Source organism: Podarcis liolepis, assembly GCF_965112155.1.
Source record: "Podarcis liolepis genome assembly, chromosome: 8".
NCBI classification, from domain to species: Eukaryota; Metazoa; Chordata; class Lepidosauria; order Squamata; family Lacertidae; genus Podarcis; species Podarcis liolepis.
This window is the reverse complement of record NC_139560.1, coordinates 28,678,489-28,697,537: the sequence shown is the minus strand read 5'-3', so window position 1 is coordinate 28,697,537 and position 19,049 is coordinate 28,678,489.

Here is a 19,049-nt window from a genome sequence, read left to right as displayed (position 1 = left end):
ATTCCACCATAACCAGCAGCCTCTCCATTGATGCTGAGCTGGACAAGCATTTTGGCAAGGCGGCTAGAGCAATGGCTTGTGTCTCCAAAAGGGTATGTGGGAGAATGTGGTGCTAACATCCAATTCCAAGATGAAGGTCTACCAGGTCTACCAGGTTTGTGTGTTGAGCATGCTGATTTATGGAAGCGAGTTGTGGACAACTTACAACTGCCATGAGTGATGTCTAAACACATTCCACATGCACTGCATCAGGAAGACTTTGGGCCTCACATGGCAGGACAGGGTCCCAGCCCACATTCTCAGCATGTTTGCACTCCTGTCTCAGTGATGTCTATGCTGGCTTGGTCATGCCCACAGAATGGAAGATGGCAAGATCTCCAAGGACATCCTTTATGGGGAGCCGGCTTCAGGTACCAGGCCTGTTGGCAGACCAACTCTGTGTTACAAAGGAGGTAGAGGGGAAGACAGATATGAAGAAAGAGTTGTGAGTGGAGAGGCTTCCTTTTCCCATCCTGTGGACCACCTGAGAAACTCAACAAACCTGCTGTACCTGGAACTGGGAGAATACAGCTGAATGGGACACAGCTGTGAGCAGCTTGAGCAGTACCAGCCACCTGCCCATAAATAGCAAGTCTAGAGTGAGAGACTAAGGTGATGCCCACAGTTTCCAGGAACTCTTCATGTTGTGAGACTTTTGTGGGTGAACTAAGAGTTTGTTTGGACCCTGAATGAGAACCCAGATCCGGGCTGAGAGGGAGGATATGTCAGAAGGAAAATGAATTCCTGCTTGGCAGGGGGTTGGACTCGATGGCCCTTGTGGTCTCTTCCAACTCTATGATTCTATGATTCTATGATTCTATGAATTGATACTGATGTATATATACATCAGTAATTTTGTATTAATATAACCTTTTTATATGTAACTGCGTGTTTTGTAATATTTTTGTTTAAGTTGCTTGTTGTTGCTTCAGTTTTCTGTACACCGCTTAGAAATATTTTAAATATATTAAGCAGCACAGAAATTAAATCATCTTCATCTTCATCATTGCATGATAGAGAGTCCCAGGGTAAAAAACATTTGCCAGTGAAAGATCATGATGAAAGCTGGAGGGAGGGAGGGAGGGAGGGAGGGAGGGAGGGAGGGATGACAAGTAATTAGATCTCTGTGTTCTTTAGTCACCACTAACTATACTGCATCTATATGGGACCTCCTATTAAAATGACAGTGTTCATTAGTCACACTTATCCACTATGGTTTAGAATGTTGTATAATGATGCAGAAGCTATAACAAAAGCGAACGGCCTCATTTCTAAGGCCTTCCAGCTATTTTCGACTTAGTTACCAAGTTAATGGCTACAAAAATCCAGAACGAAAGCTCACAGGGATGGGATGAACTATTCAAAAATTATATGCCACAATGAACGCTGCTCAAACACTTTGAAGGAGGGATGGAGAGGTGGCCTATGGCTTATTAAACAGAATTTCACCAAATCACAGCAATATGTCTGAACCTGGTCTATAGATATGTACCCATATCTATGTTATTAGCCAAAGGTATACCACCCATATAGCTGGATGCAAGACCTTAGTTACAATGATGTCTGTGCTACTGTGGTATTATGTTCTCTGAATATACATTCTTCCTGTTTGAGCAAAATAAACCTTAAAGATTACAGTGCTCTTGTACAGCTCCCATTCACTTACATTGAGGTTATGCAGGATTATTTCTGGGTGGGTGGTCTCTCATTTCACAATGAAAGACAGTTCTGCTTTTTATTGTAGGTTGAAACACAGTAATCTTGAAGCATTGCAAATAATGTCACATGCAAAGCACAGTGTTGCTCTCAATATCAACAAATGGGAGAGTCAACAAAATGTTGCAGTGTGGAGAGTTCTGGTTCCATGTTCCACCCAGGCAGCCATGCCCTCTTAAGAACATAAGAAGTGCCCACTGGATCAGATCAGTTGCCCATCCAGTCCTAAATCTTCTCACAATGGCCAACCAGATGCCTATGGGAAGCCCATAAGCAGGACGTGAGCACAACAGTCCTCTTTTCTCCTGAGATTTCTAGCAACTGTTAGCCAGGGGGCATTCCTGCCCTTGTCTGTGGAGACAGGATATTCCATTCTTCTAGGATATTCCATTTCATTTTATTTCCCTTCTGCCTCAGTTTTCCTCCTCCCTCCCCAAATGCCACTCCATCTTTTTGTGGCACTTAATCTGAGTCCTCACTGGGTCTTCTTCTTCTTCTTCTTCTTCTTCTTCTTCTTCTTCTTCTTCTTCTTCTTCTTCTTCTTCTTCTTCTGTGGCTTAGTTTGTTGGTATTGCTTGTCAGTGCAAAGGTGGATTCAGGGCAGCACAAACAGTTCCACCACACTGGGCATCAAGCCTAGAGGGCTCTGTGGGGTGTCACAACTGTGACGTATTGAACTCAGCACAACAGAAAGGGGAGGGGATTTTGATTTTACACAGGGTACAACTGAAATTTGAAAGACCCAAGTCCACTCTTGGTCAGTGGTCCCATTTGGCTACAGTCACCAGCTGCGTTCACTATTGGAGTGCTGTCAATTCTTTGAAGCACAAATTAATACATTAGGCCAACAGTGGCCAACCTTTCAGACAAGGATGCTGAAAATCAGAGTGTCACTTGTGGCCACCACGTGCCAGAAATTTGGTGTTTTTACGTGTACTCTTTCAGCCCAATAAACATTATACTTTCAAAGCCAATGAGCATCATGTTCAGAAGAGGAGGAGAAGGGAGAGGATGTAGGAACTTAAGTGTTGGAAGGAAATCTTGTTGAGGAACATACCCTGAGCAGAAGAGAGAGAAGGAGTAACAAAATAATCTGCATTGTGAATCCTGTGTACGCAATGAAAACCTCGCACAAGCTGCTTAATTACGCAGCTAAGAAATAGCCGCCTACATGTGACATAACAGCCACAGGCTAAGACTCGAATAATTTACATATCACTGCAAGAACAAAATGCTTCCAAGCTCCTCTAAATATGGAAACAGTAATGCCTTTCCCTCCCCCACTTTTGCAGAGCCTTTCACTGCCACTTCCTATGCTAAAACCCTGCAGGGAATTACAGTGCTAGGCTTTCCTCATCTGACCTTCATCAAGAGTAGTGCGCGTACACACACAGAGAGAGACACACACATGAACATGTGCACACACACTTTCCAGAGGAGTAAGCATGTTAGTTGCATTAATAAACAACAGCCAAGAGTCTTGCGGCACATTAAAGACTGACAAATATTTATTAAAATATTTTATATTAAAATCTGTTAATCCTTCAGGTGCTTTGTTGTTGTTAAAGGATCAGCCCTTAGTTCTTAAGGTGTTTCCCCCCCCCCCTTCTTCTTCAAAGGAAGAGAATGAGATTTCCCTTTGTAATTATCTCTGTTAAGACTGGAGGAGGAGGCAAAGGATCTGTGGTCCTCTAGATGTTGCTGGACTAATTCCCATCATCCCTGATCAACCTGACTAAGGTTGATGGGAGTTGAATTTCAGGAACATCTGGGGGGCACCACATTCCCAACCCCTGGTTTAGACAAATGATAAAAATATAGGGAGCACCACAGTTGGGCAACAGGAGGCCAGCCCTTCATTTTCACCTGGACAGTACAGGAAATAAAGAACTATGCACGGGGATGGAAGCAAATTTGTGCCCTGGATGCTCAGAAAACTGACAGTTCTCTTGTGTACTGAGCTCACCTCTGCTCTCACTTGACTCATCATTACCAGGACTTCTGCTCGCTAACCTGGGAGAGGCTCAAGTAAGAGCACCTTACCAACTGGCTCAGGTGAGGATGATATGAGATGTGATGTGATTCACATATTTATAGCTTATATGGTTGCTTTACAAATAAATAGCTAGTACATAGGGGAATTCGGAACCTAACAGGGACCAGAACATGTGGGAGTGTTAAACCCTCTGCTCCCACCTTGGTCCTGATCCAAATTGGGGCTCTGTGCATATTGTTTACAACAGGATTCAAGGTGCCTGGGCAAAAACAGACACAGAAAAACCATCCATTAAAGAGCTAAAAGATGTTAATGATATCACATATAGTTGGGCCCTAAAACAAAGTTAGGAAATAAAAATGAGATGTTAGGATCATGTTTGATCTAGTAAATGAAAAATAAAAATAAAATAAAGCCCAAAACAAATGAGAAAGCTGTGTTTATCTTTTGGTCACTGCTGTTTCCTTGTAGCCTGCACCAGTTAACATACAGTACTGGCTGTGTTTTTGGATTAATTTATGTCTGTAATCACACATAATCCATGCTATAATGACCTCTAGATTAGATTATAGTAATGCAGTCTGTGTGGTACTGCCTTTGATGGCTGCTACAGTCTTCAAAGGCATCTCCCAGACAGAGCACATTACCGTAACCTAATCTAGAGGTTACCATAGCATGGTTTGTGTGTGGTTATATGCATCAGACCCCAGTAATTAAAAGTGGGGAGGCAGATGGAGCACAATGCATAGCTAGTTAAAGGTGGAAAATATGTGCCAGCAGGTGGGAAACAAGAAGCAAAGCCAGTTCCAGGAAAAACATGTAGCAAAACTGATCCCTCAGTACACATGGAACCCCATCTAGATTTGACTTATTTTTTACTTTTTATATATATCTGGAACCTCACCTCTCTCTTATGTGGCTTGATCTTCAATTTATTGGCCACAAACCATTCCATTGCTGATTCTAGGCTGCAATTTGGGGATTCTGCTGCCTCGTTGGGATTTGAGAAAGAGATAATTGAGTGTCATCCATCAGCAAACTGATGACTCTGAGCTCTGCACCCTCTGACAAACATTCCCAGCAAATTTATGAGAAGTTTGAAAGCAGAGAAGGTACCCAGTGTCGCCTTCTGAAATCTGCCAGACAGGTAGGGATGTAAGCACTTTCCCCACTTCCTCAGTTTGTAACAACTGAAATTCAGCCAAGCAAAAAGTAACGAGACAGCACTGAAGACATGTCATGTATGGATATTATTTTAGGCCTTACAGAGAAAGATTTTCTCCTGGTGCCTAAAGATTATATAATAAAGGCATCAGCCTGCTGTTGAAATATTATGTTGGTGTTGAATGGCCAAGCTTTCTGTGTTGTGGGAATCAATATAGTGGGGGCAGGGGATCTTGTTACACAACTCCATTTCATAAGAAAATTAAAATATATATATTAAAGTATGAAGCCTGAAATTTTATTAAAATGGGTAGTGAAACCAGGGACTGAGGCAAAGGACCAGATGGCACCCAGTTCCCATTCCACATACAGAAGCCAACCAGGCTGCCATCTGGATTTTAATCCAGTACTGGTGATTGGGTAGTTTAGAGAGTGCAGATAACATACTTAGTTCTACACTACTACAGAGGGAAATGGTCAGGGGTCTTTGGAGGAACAGCAAGAGGGGTGTTCCTTCTAACCCACCCACCCCTGGCACCTTCCAACTGAGGCGGTTGCCTCAGTTTGCATCATGTTTAGCCCAGTTCGGAACAAAACTCCTCCCTTCCCTCACTCAAATACTGTGCCCTTCTTAAACCCATGTTCTGAATTGGACTGTATTAAATATGAGAAGCTGAGCAACAAACAGCTCCACCATGAGGTGAGAATAAGCATACATCTGCCTGAGATGGAACTGAATCCTATCTGTGCATAGAGGCTACAGCATCAGTGGGGACTGGGCGAGGGAAGTACATTAGGAGAAGCAGTTCCCAGCTAGGAGTGTTAGCCAAGCTTTGGAGTCTCTGTGCTTCTTCTTATTCCTAGCGGTGGATACCCAAACCAGCACCCGCAGATAAAAATTGCTTGCAGCATTGTCTCCCTTACAGCCTACAAGGAGAACCACTGCTGTTGGGAGCTGAGGAAAAGTGGACTGCTCTCATCACATGATCCCCGGGGAGGGATTTTATCTGGACTGCAGATTCAGGAGATGGGGGTTTCAACACACTCAAACCCTATCACACTAAGAGACTGCTTGGAATGCTTGTGGAAATATATTGGCCCTTTATGGGATTGTGTTGGCCCTACCACAATGTGCATGGCTTATTCAACCCAACTGAATTGTGAATCAGTGCTAAGGTTAAATTTATAACCCTGTCCCTGTATCCATGCTTCTCATAAATAAGGGCCATGAACTACCAGTTCTTCCATATTGATCTATGTTATAACGAAAGTGCATCATCCCATAACTTGACACTTCTGCAATAAGCATGCACACATTTTCTTCAGGTCGCTAATGAATCAGTGGAGTGCACTCAGTTACCACAAATTGAATGGTGCATGTGTTTAGCTGTCTTGACTCCTCCCAAGAGTTCATATAAGAGGTGTTCACATGTTACATTCAATGAGTGTGCTATCTGTGTAGACAAATAATTGTGCTGTCTGTTTGTACAGTTATTTACCTGTAACCTTCAATGAGTTTCAGGGTACACCATAGTTGAGTTGTACAAATCAACATCTTGTGCATGTGTAGAGGCAGATTGTAGTGTGTGAACAAGTCTATAGAGGCTACGGTCATTTTGACAACTATGACCAATGCAGGTCATGCAATCCACACAGAGATGGATATCAGAAACCTTCAACTGGGACTAGGGTTTTTGAAGGCACACAGTCCTGAACTTCCAGCCAGTAAAGGTGGTCCACAAGGGCAAATGGGGCACTGCCCCACCGGCCTCAGTCTGCTCTCATCCAGCCCCCACATGCCAATTTCCTCCTCTTTAGTCTCAGTGTTGCCCTTGTAGAACTCAGCAGTTATGATTGGGGCAAAACTAGAGTTAGTTGACTGTGGCTGCCATTGCTCTACTGTTGGTCTCCCTACCTTCCTCCCTACTAGCCCCAATGGGCGTCAGGCACTACTGCTTCCACTTTGATGCTAAAGTGCTCATTTTGGAAGGGTGCAATACTCCTGTGCTGATATGCCTAATGGGTGCCCATTGGCTCACATAACTTCAGAGAACAGACCCTACAAAACCAGTACCTTCCTATTCTTCTGAAATTTAGGAATATTTATTTGGAGGCTTTGGCTTACTACAGCATAGGGTAGTTCCTAAACAAAGTGACCTGATCTACAGGAGATCTGTGTCTAAGGAATGTCCATGTGCAGTTCTCAATGGCATTTCTGGTTAAGAGAGGGGAGAGTGAAGGGTCACTTCTAAAGCTCTCTGGGCCTTCTTCCAGAAGTTGAGCTCCTTCAAAATATATCCAGCTAGGGAGTGCTAGTAGTGCCTGTACCTTTTAATCTTTCCATCACTTGGCAAAGGACAAGGACTTAGTCTCTTTTCAAGTGAATGCTAATCTCATTTGTTTGCCACTAACAGTATTAAAAATGCAATCACTTAAATGGAAAATGTGAAAGACAGCCCTTGAAATGGCTTCCATTTGGGATAATTGCCGCAGTAACTAACTTCGCACAGCTCTCATTACCAATAGCCATGTGACGTTTTTAAGAAAACATTAACAGGTTTGTTCTGTTTACAGTGTTGTGTTGCACAGAATGAAGCTTCTGTCCTTACCATAAATTTTGAAGGTCACTTGGAACTGGCTTAAAATCAATATTTCTCTTAGGCACTTGTAACTTATTGGTTCTCTCGCAGTCACCAGCTAGGAGAGGCTGGACTTTGCTCCTGGGCTACTTGCTCAGTTTTGTGAGAAAGCAAACTGTGCAAAAGCTTAGGACTGTTTCTTGGTGAGAAACCTCCAAACTTTTTTTTTTTTTTTAACTGACTCAGTGTTGTATGTTGGACAGAGTGCTGGGCTTGGGCTAGTGAGATCTGAGTTCAGATGCCTTTTCAGCCATGAATTTTAACATACGGCTTTCAGCAAGTCACTATTTTCCAGACCTTCAGGGCCAATCTTCATCACAGTAAGAACTTCTGTTGCAAACTGCTCTCAGAAACTGCAGCAGAAAAGGAGAAGGTGGTTTCAGTCTTTCCCCATCAGTTGCTGTCCACCAGAAACTCACTCTCACACAGCTTCTATGGCTACCCCACCCCACCCGATCCCACGTATCAAACACAGGCCCAGAACTCTGTGGGGACAGAAGCAGTGTTGGTGGGGAGTTTTGGGGAAGAGTCACTGGAAGAGGAAAGTGTTTAAGAACTCCTTGCCCTGTTTAATGTTTGCATTATCAGCTATATATCTGGCATGTGGCCCCTTCAAGAGAAGCACTCCTGGAGAGCTGATTCAAAGGTGTGGCCTGGCTGGAGAAGATATTGTTACTTTCTGCTGGCACCAAGAATAAAGTTTTGTTCTATCATTAGCTCAGCTTGCAGTGAGTTTCTGCTTAAACAGCAGAAGACAATACACTCGATCCTTTGCTTGCAACAAAATGTTTTCTTCTGTGGACACATTATATTGAACCAGGAGCCCTCTGTATCATATGCAGTATACCATATGGTTTGGCCCTCAACCTAACCTAAGGGTGGTCGTTCACACAAGAGGGTAGACAGACTTCAGGCTTGATTCATTTTTTACTGTAACATTGAGATCCATGAACCAAAGCCAGATCAAAATCATGGCATAGGGCAGGGGGACCTAAACTGTGGTCTGTGGACTGCTGGTGGTCGATGAGCTTCACTCAGTTGGTCTGTGATGTGTCTGCAAAAGTACAATTTAAAATCATACGGCATCTAGCAGAGGGCTTTACAAATGCTACAACAGGCAGAAAAATATATATAAAGTGGTATGTAATTCAATGCATACTAATATAAAGACACTCAACTGTTTTATGAGTAAGCTACATCTGATGGGCTGTGCTGGAACACACTCCCTCCCATTCTTTTATTATTATTTCTTACTTATTTTAAAATATTCATACACCGCTTCTTAGGGTGGCTACCTTCCCCAGGCAGCTTCCATACAGCATTAAAGTACTGTATCAGAAACTAACTACAAAACCATTACAAAATAGCAAATATATTACAAAACTCATAAAGATCATAGGAGCAGTCATAACAAGGAACTTGATCAGACCAGCATAATAAAACCTACTAAACAAGCTAAAACCAGTTTAAAACCAGCTAAAACCAATTGAAAACTAGCTAAATGGAGCATCTTATTAAGTACAGTAACATGCATAAGCTGAGCATCAATAAATGTCGCAGGGCCAAATAAAAGCACTGTAATTATGCTCTGTAATGTCCTATGAAATTAATTGGTTAAATTACTGCAGTGTGGCAACAAGAGAGCCCTTGGGGGCAGGCATGAGTCTGTAGTCAAAAGGCTTGGCTTCATTTTGAAGGGCACAGCCTCAGTTCAGGTCCTGAAGATGACTATAAAGGGAAATCATAGCTGTTCCCCTTCCTGAGTCTTATAGGATTTATTTGGCAAAAGAGCAATGCTGTAAATTTTTTGACGCTGCAGGAAGGTGAGCATCCATGGCAGAGTAAACCATTTCCTCGCCTGGACTACCCTTGGGAAGTCGCTGGAATTACTGGCAAGTGGATAGCAATATGCAGCTCACATTTCAAGTGTTTTAGTATCACTCATAAAGGATATTGTACCATTTCTCAAAGGAAGCATGTCAGAGGTTGCTTGACTTCAAGAGTGTATAAGAGTTCACCTATTTACCCTCGGAAGTATGAGATGTGCAATTTTCAGGACGCACCCTATTCCTGTGACTGTAATTTGTTTTAACTGTTTCAAATACAGCCGTACCTTAGAAGTCAAACGGAATCCGTTCCGGAAGTCTGTTCAACTTTCCAAACATTCAGAAACCAAAGCTTGGCTTCCGATTGGCTGCAGGAAGCTCTTGCAGCCAATCGGAAGCCGCAGAAGCCACACTGGATGTTTGGCTTCCAAAAATCGCTCGAAAACCAGAATATACAGTGGTACCACAGGTTAAGAACTTAATTCGTTCTGGAGGTCCATTCTTAACCTGAAACTGTTCTTAACCTGAAGCACCACTTTAGCTAATGGGGCCTCCTGCTGTTGCCACGCCGCTGGAGCACGATTTCTGTTCTCATCCTGAAGCAAAGGTCTTAACCCGAGGTAATATTTCTGGGTTAGCTGAGTGTGTAACCTGAAGTGTATGTAACCTGAAGCGTATGTAACCTGAGGTACCACTGTACTCACTTCCAGGTTTCGATCATTCGGGAGCCGATTTGTCTGGGAGCCAAGGCATTTGAGATCCAAGGTATGACTGTACTGAATTTTAAATTGTTGTAACCTGTTCTGGAACCTGCTGATGAAGGGTGGGTAATACTAATACTAATACTAATACTACTCTTACTACTACTACTACTAATAATAATAATAATAATAAAACAGATACAAGTTGCCTGTTTACATTCCGTCCATTATCTCCCAATGGAAACAGGACTGTTGACTGCTTTGCTGTCATCAACTCTGCTCCCCATTCATTTCTTTCCCAGTTGATTAGTATTGTGCAGTTGAATGATCATGTGGGCTAGAGAAAGGGGAAATTTTTCTTGAATAGCCTGAGAAACACATGTGAAGTGCTGTGGAGCAAGTTTGGCCACCCCAATCTATCAAACCGTGTACACATTATGGTTTACTCTTGCTCCAGTGTACTCCCAAGCAAACATGACAGTCCGTAGGTCTTGTGACAGATACTATTATTTTTCTCTAGTCACTATGGAGGCCTAAATTATAGCCCACAAGGACTTTTTATGCCTCTGGGTCTAATGTAGAAAATCAGGTTGAGTAGTCTTTCTCCAGACATGGGAAGTCTCATCCAGTTCTCCCCACAGATAGTGGGGACATCTGGCAGTGAGCAGGCAAGTCTTACCCACAAAGATATTTCTGTACACAAAAACTAGTTGTCATCTTGTCACAACTGACAAAACAGGATTAGGCAATAATCTCCACTGCACTGGGTTTGTTGCCACAATAACAAGAAACCATATATGCACACAGTGCTTAATTATGATGGACAACATCTCACCTGTTCAAAGAGATCTTGCAATTCATGTTAGGTTTTGGACCAGCAGTGTGACTGCTGCACAGTGAGAGAATCTGTCAATATCAGCATCATTTTTAGAGGATCGGATTAGGCCACAGTGGACTGTATGGCAGGAGCATGTTATGGGCCCTCAAAAAAATTGGCTTTCACAAAATTGAAAGTGCAATGTCATAGTCTGAATGTTGGACTGGGACCTGGGAGCCCAGGGTTCAGATCCCCACTCTCCTGTGTAGCTCACCTGGGGCCAGTCTCTAGGTTGTATGGTAGTCCTATGAAGAGTAAGCCCATTGAAATGAGTGAACGTGACTATGTTAAGTCAGCTGATTTCTGTGGGTTGACGCTGGGCAAAACTCTGGATACAAACCACTGTCTCTCAACCTAATCTACCTCATAGGGCTGCTGTTGGGGTAAAATGGTTAGAAGAACTATGCATGCCACCTTGGATTCTGTGAGGCAGGACATGAATGCAATAATAAATAAAGCAAGGCACCAATTCTGGACTGAACTTCATATGCATACAAGCAATTACCATATTTTTCCGTCATGTATAAGATGCCCCCTATTTTGGGGGACTTGGAGTTAAGAAAATGGGGGGTATATATCTGTGTATAAGATGCCCCCCTAATTTTTCACATTATTTTTTGGGGGGGGACCTAGTCTTATACACGGATAAATACTTTTATCCGTGTGCTTTTATTGTTTAAATGTCAGCTGCATAGGGTGGGGGGCAGGACTGGGACTGAGGTGCATAGGGAGGATTTTTAAAATCTCTTTTGTTGTGTGCCACTGTCCTGTTGCAAATTACTGTCCCACAAAACTGACATTTGCCCCAGGAGTCCACCTCTGCTTCCACTTCAGCATTCAAGTGTCAAACAGAATGGGCAGGAACTGATTGGACAAATCTAAGAAAGTTCCTGCTGGTCTTTTTCTCTCTTGCCTTCTCTAACTGCTGCTTGAAAACTAACAAGGACCAAGTATCCCCACCCCACCCCATGACCAATTATTCTAAATCAGAAGTGGGGAACCTGTGGCCCTACAGATGTTATTGGACTCCAACTCTCATCAGCCCAAGTTAGCAAGGCCCAGTGCTGTTGTGGCTGAATCAGAGCTAGACCTCATAAATTTTAACCTTGACCCTTATGCTTTGTCATTACATATTACTTCCTCCTTTTATTTTTCTTTCAAAACATTCCCACAGCCAATTAGTGTTTCTTTTTTTAAGTTGGCAGGAAAGCAAGATTACACACACACACACACACACACACACACACACCCTCCATAACTTATAGATCCTCGGCATATGGGCTTGGAGCCAGCTAGAAGACGAAGGTTTGTAGTAGCTTCATTAAGAATGGAGGAGTTGAGCGTGAAGTCGCACTGCAGGCTTCCTCCAGGGATTTGCTGCAGTCTCTCAGGAGATGGATTACTACCAGCCTTTTTTCCACTACCAGATTACTGCAGCAATGCTACTGCTGACGTTTTTACTTGAGAAAGAGGAACTGGGATTCTAGTGGGAAATCAGGAAGCCATCCAGGGCTCCACTGAGATCCTGCAAACCTGAGTTCATTTTCCAACTGCCGCAGCAGAATTTTGCAATGCAGATAGAAAATGTAATTGAACTAATGAGCTACAGAGGTGACAAATGCTTCCATTTATTCATTTGTTTGTTTGTGTTAAAAAGCTTTCAGAATTAATTTCCCAGGCACTCATTTTATATCATGATGTTCCATAATGCAGAATGTTTTGGCATCGACTGTCTCCCGAGTTCATTTATTTACCTCTTATTTAAAAGCATTCTGTTTTTTCAGTGCTCAAGGGGATGGCCGGAAGGGGCTCACTGCATTTTTAAAAACAGGGTCATAATATCAAGAATAAGGTCAACATTCTAAATTAAAAGGGTGGGGGGGGGGGTAGTGGGTAAAACAAGAACCAATTCAGTAGATAGCAGAATCATTGCAACCCAGAAGGCCAATCACTTTGAGGAAAAGGAAGGTCCTTGCCAAACAGCAAAAGATCACGGGGGCAGGGTGGGTGGGAGAAGGGGACATCATGGACCTCCTTTGGTAGGGTGTTCCATAACCTTGGTGTGGCCAGAGAAAACGTTCTCCCCAGCATCAGAGCCCCAGCGACTGATGGGACAGACAGGGCTGGCCTTAGGGAGGCAGAGTAAGTTGGCTGACTCAAGCAGAAGGTGCCAAAGGGCAGAGGGAGCTGAGTGGGGCAGTGAGGTTTTTTGGGGCACAGCTGAGTAGTATTACCTGCCCCACACCCCCTAGGCCAGTCTGCTGCCCTTAGCTGTGTAAGAACAGTGTGTGCTGTCCTGTTGCAAATATTGGAGCAAGATTAAACTGCCAGTCTGGTTGGCTTCTGTACGTGGAATGAGGGGGCGCCATTTTGTCATTTGCCTCAAGCAGTGAAAAGTGTTAGGCTGGCCTGGCCTGAAGGAGAGCCTATGCAGAAGATTTTAAGGAATGGATAGATTCAGTTGGGATGAGGTTGGCTCCCTTGCCACGTTTCAAGCCACACTTGCAGTGTTGCTCGCATTAGAGAGGAAGAAAATATATCTTCACCCAAAGTACATGACCTATTTGGTTCCCCCGCAACACCTTACCCCTGAACTCCAATTCACGAAGCTATGTACATGTCTCAAATGTTCACACTGTTCTTAAGTATGAAATGAAAGCGGCCGAGGTTTTCTAGTTTAATTGAAGCTGGTTTGAGGGAAAAATGCATCAAACAGAAGTATTTGTCAAGAAACTACAGGATCAGTGTAGACTGCGAATGTGGCTTCAAAAATTAGCAGTGGAAGCACAATGGATCTGGAGTTAAGTGGTAATGTGAACGTAAACTCCCTCGTTAAGATTTTGGGTCATAGTTATTTTACAATGCAAAAGAAGAAGAGGAGTTTGGATTTGATATCCTGCTTTATCACTACCCGAAGGAGTCTCAAAGCGGCTAACATTCTCCTTTCCCTTCCTCCCCCACAACAAACACTCTGTGAGGTGAGTGGGGCTGAGAGACTTCAGAGAAGTGTGACTGGCCCAAGGTCACCCAGCAGCTGCATGTGGAGGAGTGGAGACGCGAACCCGGTTCCCCAGATTACGAGACTACCGCTCTTAACCACTACACCACTCTGGCTCTCTAAAAAATCTGTATGCCTCTAGAAAAATCTGTATGCCCCAGAGCACAGTCTCTGCATTGACCTGATACTTGGCACCTGTAGTTCCCATTAAAGCAGGACAAATGTCACATTTTAACAGGTCACTTATGGGCATTCCTCCCCCTGTTCTATTGTTGGAAGCATTTCTGCCCAGCCAGGATATTGATTGTAAACAGACACGAGTAAGATTATTTATATTTGTTACATTTACTGCAGACCTCAAAATAGAATGCATTTAACAACAAGCAACAGCAAATTCAGGTATGTGCAGGCTTCAAGAAAGTCAGAGCAAATTTAGAGGAAGCCATTAGGCTCAGTTACCTAATTAGGTTTGCATGTGCTATTTTCCAGAGGTTCTTTGTTTGTGGCTGTATAAACAATGGGGGGATTTTTAGAAGGACAATGAAGAACATGGGCATTTTCTGCATTTTGCATTACTGCAAAGGTGTTAGAACTTATTAATAAAAAGAAAATTATATATTTCTACAAAACAAAAATGATTAGGGGGTATTTATTTGCTTACTGAATTTATATCCCACCCTTCCTCCTCCTCCTCTTGCTTTCTGCCTTCAGAAAAACTTGCATGGGGTTTTGGTTTGTCAAGAAAAGAAAAGAAAAGAAAAGAAAAGAAAAGAAAAGAAAAGAAAAGAAAAGAAAAGAAAAGAAAAGAAAAGAAAAGAAAAGTTGCAGACATAATTAGCTGAATTGTACCATCTAGTGGCTCCATGGAGAATATCCCAGGCCTAGAAGTTATATCCCAGAAACACCTAAAATTATGCGATTTATTATGCAGCAAGCCTTCTCTTACAGGAAAATAATAATAACTGAGGTGAAACATAAGGTGAAAATAGCTTTCAGGGGACTGTGGAGGAACTCAACTATTTTTGATGGACAATTGTGTACCTTACAAAGATAAAAGAGGCGTTGGTAATGTAACCTAGGGAGGACAGAGTGAGAGACCAAGGAAAACAAACTCTTGTGAAAGTTCAGGAAGGTTTTTTTTTGTCAGTAACTGCCATCTCATTTATTTCATAGAATCATAGAATCATAGAGTTGGAAGAGACCACAAGGGCCATCGAGTCCAACCTCCTGCCAAGCAGGAAACACCATCAGAGCACTCCTGACATATGGTTGTCAAGCCTCTGCTTAAAGACCTCCAAAAAAGGAGACTCCACCACACTCCTTGGCAGCAAATTCCACTGTCGAACAGCTCTTATTGTCAGGAAGTTCTTCCTAATGTTTAGGTGGAATCTTCTTTCTTGTAGTTTGGATCCATTGCTCCGTGTCCGCTTCTCTGGAGCAGCAGAAAACAACCTTTCTCCCTCCTCTATGTGACATCCTTTTATATATTTGAACATGGCTATCATATCAGCCCTTAACCTCCTCTTCTCCAGGCTAAACATGCCCAGCTCCCTTAGCCGTTCCTCATAAGGCATCGTTTCCAGGCCTTTGACCATTTTGGTTGCCCTCCTCTGGACACGTTCCAGTTTGTCCACTGGTCTTTCTTGAACTGTGGTGCCCAGAACTGGACACAGTACTCCAGGTGAGGTCTGACCAGAGCAAAATACAGTGGCACTATTACTTCCCTTGATCTAGATGCTATACTCCTATTGATGCAGCCCAGAATTGCATTGGCTTTTTTAGCTGCCGCATCACACTGTTGGCTCATGTCAAGTTTGTGGTCAACCAAGACTCCTAGATCCTTTTCACATGTACTGCTCTCAAGCCAGGTGTCACCCATCTTGTATTTGTGCCTCTCATTTTTTTTGCCCAAGTGCAATACTTTACATTTCTCCCTGTTAAAATTCATCTTGTTTGTTTTTGCCCAGTTCTCTAATCTGTCAAGGTCGTTTTGAAGTGTGATCCTGTCCTCTGGGGTGTTAGCCACCCCTCCCAGTTTGGTGTCATCTGCAAATTTGATCAGGATGCCCTTGAGTCCATCATCCAAGTCGTTGATAAAGATGTTGAATAAGACCGGGCCCAAGACAGAACCCTGTGGCACCCCACTAGTCACTCTTCCCCAGGATGAAGAGGAATCATTGATGAGCACCCTTTGGGTTCGGTCAGTCAGCCAGTTACAAATCCACTGAGTGGTAGCATAGTCAAGACCGCATTTTACCAGCTTCTTTACAAGAATATCATGGGGGACCTTGTCAAATGCCTTGCTGAAATCAAGGTAGGCTACATCCACTGCGTTCCCTTCATCAACCAGGCTTGTAATTCTGTCAAAAAAACGAGATCAGGTTAGTCTGACATGACTTATTTTTCAGAAATCATTTGTTAAATTTGCAGCCCCCACCTTTTCATTAACTACTGTTCAATAAAATACAAGGTACAAACCCCCCCATATTTTTAAAGGCAGGAGAAAACACACCAATAAAATCAAACATGCTTTAAACATTTTTCTGGTGTCACCGCTTCTGACCCTGAACACCAAAAGGTCTATTATAACACATAACAGTGTTCCTCCAACACTGCTTAGGTTCATCCCTTACCCATTGGTACTGATATCCCCAAGGAAAGAGAGCTTTTATGGCAGAAATGGAAACCCTCATGCAGAATGCGGCCCCTCAGGCCTCCCTATATGGCCCTCGGAACTCTCCCCAGGCCCCACCCCCTCTCTCCAGGCCACGCCCCTTCCTGCCCCTGCTTCTGGATGGGATGTGTCTTGGAACTCTGATCACACCTCTTGCTTGTCTGAAGACAAATCTACTGTAAATAAGGGTAGCGCATCCTGTTTTGTTGCCTGAGGTGAAATGGTAAAGTGCTACCCTGCCACCATGCTGTCTCTGCTGAAGCCACCCTTATCTGGATTGCACAACAACACTTGCAAAGCAGCAATGGCAATGGTGGTTTCTGGCAAGATCTCCTGAGATCGCACCAAAATCTGGTGAGATCATGTGCGTTCCATGAAATCTCACTCAATTTCAGTGAGATCTCACAAGATCTCACTGGAAACCGACTCCGTTTCTCTGCCTGAGGCGGCTGCCTCAAACTACCTCATGGGCGGACCGGCCCTGACTGTGTACAAGAATAAAATTTATGTTGCACTTTTGCCTCTGCTCACCCACCAAACACTGGCATGTGACTCTTGGAAGGCTTTCCAAAAGTGGATATGATTCCCAGGCTTTATTTAAAAAAAGGATTCCACATCCTTCTTTTATGGAATGATTCTCTGTAGAATTACTGATCAATTTCTCCCCTGCATCAGGAAAATGCTGGGCAATAGGGACAAGATGGCCATAGCCTGATAAAGAATATTTGCTTCATCCTTGAAGAAAGTCCTTACAACCTGAGGACTTTCTCCTGTCCCAGACTTGACAGCTTTGAAACACAGCCTTGCAATAGAAAGGAGATTATTTCCTGCCCCATTAGGGTTGCCATATTTTGAAGAGCAAAAAGAGGACACATTTGCCGACTTCTACTTTTCGCTGTGGTGACTTTCATTTTACATACCCATGAAAAAGAGGATGTGTCCTGGAAAAAGAGGATGTATGGCACCTCTAGGTGTAGGGAACTACCTTATGCCACTGGTCCATCTAGCTCTGTGTTGTCTACACTGACTGGCAGAAGCTCTCCAAGGCTTCAGACAGCAGTTGTTATGTACTGGGTTGAATAGGATCCAAAATACAGCAGTCTGATTGGTCCTAGAACAATAGGATCCAAAATGCAGCAGTCTGATTGGTCCTAGAACAACGGGATTCAGAATGGAGCAGTCTGATTGGTCCTAGAACAATGCAGCAGTATGATTGGTCTGCAGGAGCCACCCAATCCAGCTCCAGATGGAAGTGAATCCACAACCTGATTGGCCTACAGGAGAATTCCGGAATTAGCCAATTACGTGCAGCCCATTGTGTAAATAATGTATATAAAGAAGACTTCTGGGGAACTTTCATTCCTCCTCACCACTTTGAGCTGAATAAAGAGCATGAAATCCACTCTCGACTCCGAGTATATTTCAGCGGTCTTCCCCAGGCTTACCTTGAGATGACAGGGATTAAACCTGGAGCCTTCTGCATGCAAAGCAGATGATCTACCCCTGAGCTACAACTCTTCCTGAATGACAGCTCACCACCACCTGTCTATCTGAAGAAGGATTTGGATATTAAGGGGGAAGGCAAGGAATTTTCTTCATCATCATCTGTTTCTCCTCTCCATGTCTACACCACCCTTCTTCTTCTTGCTTCTGCTCTTCCCATTTCCATCTCTCTATGGAGCAACACGCTTTAATCCAAACCATTTCTATTTCCTTACTTAGGAACTCAATGATTCAGTGTGGTTTTTTGGGGGGGTTATTACTAAAATGGGCCTCAAAATCTGATTTTCTGTTGGAAATCGCAGCACAGGCAACTGTCATTTCAAGGGCAGCAATAAGGAAGTTCTGCTTTTAACCACACCGTTGCTGAAATGAGGAAGTTGTCGCTTCTGTGGAGATGAGGAAGTTGGAGATAAATATAGTTTCTGAAGATATCACAATGCACGGTGAAGGCAATAACGTGAACATTCAGTATCAATAAATGACAATAAATGACACTGCTCCAGTGTTCCTTTGCCATTCTCATCAACAGGAAAAAGAAAAAGAAAAACAAGGAGATGAGACCCAGACTTGACCACAAAGATAAGAGATGATATAAAAAGGCTCCATATAGCAGCCTTCTCACTTCCCATTTCCTATTTATCACAGCTGAAATAACAGATTTTCCATTGCTCTTCAGCTTTGGGAACAATTGCTCACAATAATGCTTGGTCAAATGACCTAATGAGGTTAAAGCCCTACTACATTTCATCTGAGCTCAGTGGAAGACTATACACTGAATTAGGTTTGCGCTTTTGATCTCTTTAGGTTTCTCTTCTAGAATAAAAACAACAACAGCCAGAGCCATAATGAACAATAAGTATTTACAATGGCTTGAGTTCCTGTGAGCAGAGTTACCCCTGAAGCCCCCTGAAAATCT